We start from the raw sequence: 6,085 nt of genomic DNA on the forward strand, positions 1-6,085 counted from the left end.
TCAAACATCTCGGGAAGAGACCCTGAAAATAGCTGTGCAGTGACGCTCTCCATCCAGCCTGACAGAGCTGAGAGGATCTGCAGAGAAGAATGGGAGAAACTCTCCAAATACAGGTGTGCCAGCTTGTAGCTTCATACCCAAGAAGACTCGAGGCTGTAATCACTGCCAAAGGTGCTTCAACAAAGTACTGAGTAAAGGGTCTGAATACTTATGTAATGTGAATTTCACATATTGCAAATGTGTCACATTTTTAAAAAAACTATTTTTGCTTTGTCTCATAAGGTATTGTGTGTAGATTGAGGAGGAAAAAAAACTATTTCATAAATTTTAGAAAAGCCTGTAACGTAACAAAATAGGGAAAAAGTAAAGGGGTGTGAATACTTTCCGAATGCACTGTACCACACCCTCTGAAGCCTTATTGCTTAAATTGTAGCTCACTTTATCACCGGAGGTGTCCAGTCAGAGCTGCTATACTAAAGCTGTCCAGTAATGCAATAAACACTGGTTACATTTCACCCATTTGTTACTTTAATTAAAAAGCTGTGATTAAAGTACTAATGCAAAGCAAAAGATCTTCAGACACAGTATTAATTGATGGTATTTAATGAGTAACAAAATCCACAGCATACAGTAAACATAAAATATCTCTATATAATATAATGGAAGGCCTCTTCTTGTAGACATGCTGGTCTTTGTTTCTTTCTTTTTTAATAATCACTGCTAGGATTGCAACCTTACAATGTAATAGGATACATATGCATCCAATCAGATAACACGATGACTCATGACAATGTATCAAACTAAATATGTTTGGCTACACCACAGACAGAAATAGCATTGTACACATAAATGTTTAGGACATATCCAACTAGGGATAGGGGGTTTGACATCTGTTCAATATTTGAATAGTATCATACATTTTTGTTGGATATCCGGAATATTAAAAATACTTGTGTTTTTTTAACTTAAGGACTATATTCAATCAGTTTCCGCTTTAGCCGACATCGGCATAGTGGTTGTTTTGGTGGTGTCTGAGGTGGAACTGGAATGCAGACTAGCAGAAAAATAAGTGAAACTTGACAAATTATCCAATGGATTATGATAATTTGCTTGTAAAAAAAGAGGGGAGATGCAAAAACATTAATTTGTGTTAATTTAATTTGCTCCATGGCAAGGCGGCCAATTGTAGGGTTGTCACTAGTTAACACAGCCACAAAGTCATGAACCCCGTCTATTTCTACATTTTCACATCTTAAAATTTGATTTTTAATCAAACTCTCACCTAAACCCTAACATTAACCACACTGCTAACCTTAGCCTAACTCTAACCTTAAATGAAGACCAAAAAGCACATTTTTGTTTTCACGAATTTGTATGGTATAGACCATTTTGACTTTGTGGCTGTTTTATCTAGTAGAAACCCAAGTTTTTGCTACAGAGAAAAGCTGTTTGGCTCTCAGATGACTTGCGAATAGGAAGAACTTTACAGCAGATGTTTCTGATTAATTAACATTGCCATGTTGGTAGGTGGTAACATTTAAATAAAACCCAACTTTGAAACAAAACATAGGCTGTAAAGAATTTGCACGTCATCCCATAAGAAAAAAGGCTTAAGACTCACAGAAACATCCAAAGTCACACATTCGGATTTGGCATTTCAAGCTCAAATGTATCATAATGTACTATGACTAAAAATATGAATTATTTACATCATTGTGCAACATAATGGGTAAGCTTTGGCCATCGTCTTTCAGCTCGAGAAATTGATTTCTACTGTTGTCGGTGTTTAAAATAGGCCTATAGATTTTTTTTCTAGCAGAAATGTATATTCACACAAGTATTCGAATACTAACATCCGTTCGGACATTTTAATATTCAAATAATCATGCTCATCTCTATATCCAACATCATAATTTGGCATGGAACACTGTGTGAGTCACATGGTTTGCACTGTGGCCCACAACATGTAGTCAGACACACACACACACACAGACACATGCACGCCCACATACAAGCTGTCTCTCGCACTCACAGACATACATTGACACACACAGGATATATCCCAATAAAAGATTCAGAATGTAGTTCCTCTTTTTCGTGTTGATAGTCTGCAGCATTTATACACATCTGTCCAGCATTGTGGCTGTGGCTGCCTACACATGGATGCAGTAAAGCTGTGTTGGGTTATTGGTCATAAAGCCCTCTCTGTCTGTGCTGTGGTGTGGTCTGTGTGCTGATGCAGCGTCCTAGATGCCATATGAAGCACACATGTCTCACTATTATCGCTAATGCTAATATTAGCCATAACGTATTGTATGGTTACAGCTATGCTATATGTGGTGATAGAGATAGAGGCTGTGTCAACACTCCTACCTAGCTTCCTTTCCTTGTCTCCTCTCCTTAAATGATCCCTGTTCTGAAAACTCAACATTTTCTGAGACAATTCCGGGACCTCTCTAGTCATTCTAGGTCAGGCGTCACCGAAGGAGGGAGATGAGGAAAGGGAGCTGTGTTCAAAGCATTATGAGATTGAAGTAAACGGCAGGACTGGTGTCACAGAGCAAGGGACTCTCATTTTCAATGAGGCAGCTTTATGAACACATAGACATTACTGAAATGGACTTCTGAATCCACAACACAATGAGTAAAAACATAGAAAATACAAAGTTGAAAAGTCGAAGCATAGCATAAATATGTACAAAAATATCTAAAGTTAATAACAATCTCATAATGATAATATATGTACAGTATTTTAATGCCCTTCGAACTATTTTCAAAGTGGACTTTGAGGTCCCCACACCCGTACGCACACACACACCTCTAGCAGTTTAGAAAATAATGCAGCTATTGGATCAACTCTATATACAATCACTGCTGCAGCTCGAATACAGGCAATGCTAGGACAGACCGTTCTGTGAACTTGTGTGGCCTACCACTTCGCGGCTGAGCCGTTGTTGCTCCTAGACGTTTCCACTTCACAATAACAGCACTTACATTTTCCCGAGGCAGCTCTAGCAGGGCAGAAATTTGACTGACTTGTTGGAAAGGTGGCATCCTTGTTGGAAAGGTGGCATCCACATTGAAAGTCACTGAGCTCTTCAGTAAGGCAATTTTACTGCCAATGTTTGTCTATGGAGATTGTATGGCTGTGTGCTTGATTTTATACACCTGTCAGCAACGGTGAAGTTGAAATAGCCGAATCCACTCATTTGAAGGGGTGTCCACATACTCTTGTATATATAGTGTATCTGATTGGCCAGCGGTAGGCCTATAGGTGAACTTGATTTGATCTCCAGGACCACCGGGTAGGCAGAGTTTGTACCTTAAATGATAAAAAATGGAAACACTTCGACTACCCAGCACGCAGGGCAGCTGAATGAAGTGCACCTACCGCAAACAGTGCAAATCAATTAAGAACGCAAGGCTTTATCGTTGGGCTTTTTACAGAAATGTTTGGCGATCGACTAGGAAAGCCTTGGAGATGGACCAGTTGGTGACCACTGATCTAGACTATGTTCTAAATGTCCTTGATGTGTTTTTGAGTTCCAGAGTGTGTTCTAGAGTTCAGTCTCAGATCTGTGGTGTGTTCTCCACAGCGACGGCAGAGTACTCTGTCTCAGAAACATGGGTCTGTTCTATGAGCCTGGCCAGGCCTGTACGTGTGGAGTACTTAAAGATGAAGGCCTTCATCAGGTCGTAGCGGTAGTTCCTGTTGATGAAGTTGTAGAGGATGGGGTTAAAGCAGCAGTGGAGCAGGGACAGACACTGGGTGAGGTGCAGCGCCACGTAGAGGGCGTTCTCCAGCCCACAGCTCAGAGGAACCAGGCCCAGCAGGGAGAGGGCATCGGCCAGGAGCACCCCGTGGTAGGGGCCCCAGCAGCCGAGGAACACCACTATGTAGGCCAGGACACCTTGCGGCTCACACGACGCTCTTGCTCCACTGCCGAGGAGGAAAAGGAGGAGGAGAGTGCTTTGGCCAGGAGGGCATAGGCCAGAGTGATGACAGGAAGGGGATGATGAAACCAAGCAGGATGAAGCTCAGCTGGACCCCTACCATCCACTCCTAGGGTGTTCCTCTGGGTACACCGGCCTGCACAGCACTCACCTCCCCTTGTGATGACCTCAGAGCCCGCAGGAAGTACGTGTCCGGCAGGGAAGCCACCAGAGCCAGGAGCCACACCCCCATGCACAACGCCGTGGCGAATCAGCTTTCGGCGCCGGCCCCCATCCTCACTGTCGGCCGGCCGCGGTCACGCGCAGTAGCGGTCCGACGCTCATGCAGGCCAGGAAGAAGATTGGAGCTGAAGAGGTTAACGGAGAAGAGTAGGTTGGGTGAGCTTACACGCCAACTCGCTGAAGGGCCAGTGGCCGTGCTGTGCCAGGAGCTCACCCACACGGGCAGTGGTGACGCACACGCACAGGTAGCCCGCCGCCAGATGGGCGATGTAGAGGTGCGTCTCGTGGCGAGGGGGAGGCGAGCTGAGGTGGTGTGCTGGGCACGGATGTTTGATCCAGAGGGACGAGGCCGTTGGCGGCCAAACATACCACGAAGATGAAGACGTAGAGGATGCACATGGAGTGGAGCAAGGGCGCTGCGGTCGAAGGCCGTGGGAACAGCCACCCCATCTCCACCCGCGTCCCGTTCTCCAGGAGGCCTGTGAGGTTCAGGTCCTCCCATGTGTCTAACAGCTCATACCAGATCGAGAGCGTTCATCCTTCTGGCCGTTGGCTGGGAACGATCAACGCACACCTCACTGATCTGGGATCTGTAGAGACAAGAAGACAGCAGCCCTCAGTCCTGATTATCAGATCTGTCTGTTTGCCATGGCACAGTAAATGTTTGAACTACATTTAGAGAGCGCTGCCCTGAGTTTCCTTTGACTTTTATTAACAAGATCTCAACCCCATCAGTCCTGACCCTCACTCGTTCCTGGGGCAGAGCTAGATCAGGAAAAGCAATTCACTTCTTAACAGAGCCCTGCATTCTACAGTATGTTATGAGATCTAATAGGCACCCAAATGAAATTAACAAAAAAAAAAACACAAGCTTATTTAAGCCACCAGATCTGACAGAAATCTAAATGTAGTTAACTCTTAAAACAATGCTTTATTAATTCATAATAGCTCTGTTGTTTTGGATGATTGAGGAATGACCTGCCAAAGCTGTCTTTTGCATCCAGTCAGAGGGCAGCAACCAGCTATGTTGCCATTAGTCCAAAAAAACACAACATCAGATTAAATGTGAGGAAGTGGGATCTGTAACCCAAACATTATGTATTTTCTAAACTTTCCTGGCGTTCCCAGATCCAGCGTCAGTCGGGATGAGAAACCCGGATGCCGCTTAAAATAATTCTCCTCCTTTTTGGTGTTTGTTACAAGGGAAACATTAGCCTCTGCACCTCCAGAAAGGGAAGAGCTGTCATCGCAAGATGATCAAAGGACAGCTCGGTCATAACCACAGCTATGTGATCTGAAAACATTTGAGACTAATCATATACAGTACACACACTCACGCAAAGGGATCCTACACACTCATGCAACATGCATCATGAACACTTACACACACTGCTCAATATTTATTACAGCACAACCTCTGACCTCTCTGTATGTCTGATTATGATTGGTCCTCTTACACTCAGGTATGATGTCTCTCTTCCCCTGACAGTCAGAACATGATGGGAGGGATGTGAGGGATTGAAGAACAAACCCTAAACATGAAAGATATAACCTCTCCTTTTCCTCCTGATTGGCACACATGTCCACATACTGAGATGTGGGGAGACATCAGAGCCGGGATATCAGTGTTTGCCACTAGCGCCGGGCTGTACAACCGGGTTACACACAAATTTCCAGCCGGGTACATTTTCCACTTATACTGAACAAAAATATAACCCAATATGCAACAATTTCAAAGATTTTACTGAGTTACAGTTTATATAACGAAATCAGTCAATTGAAATAATTCATTAGGCCCCGTGTCACGCTCCTCTTTGTCTGAAGATATGGGGAAATCGCTGTCGGAAAAAAGTGGACCAATACGCAGCTGTTGCGTGCTCATCATATTTTATTTAAATGTGAACACCAC

At 43.9% G+C, this 6,085-nt stretch overlaps 1 pseudogene; it reads right to left on the bottom strand.

Moving 5' to 3' along the window:
• Positions 1-3,225: 3,225 nt before the first annotated feature.
• On the bottom strand, positions 3,226-4,626 carry LOC115160533 (atypical chemokine receptor 3-like; annotated as a pseudogene).
• Between the last annotated feature and the right edge of the window lie 1,459 nt (positions 4,627-6,085).

The sequence above is a fragment of the Salmo trutta genome, chromosome 24 (assembly GCF_901001165.1).
Source record: "Salmo trutta chromosome 24, fSalTru1.1, whole genome shotgun sequence".
Lineage (NCBI taxonomy): Eukaryota > Metazoa > Chordata > Actinopteri > Salmoniformes > Salmonidae > Salmo > Salmo trutta.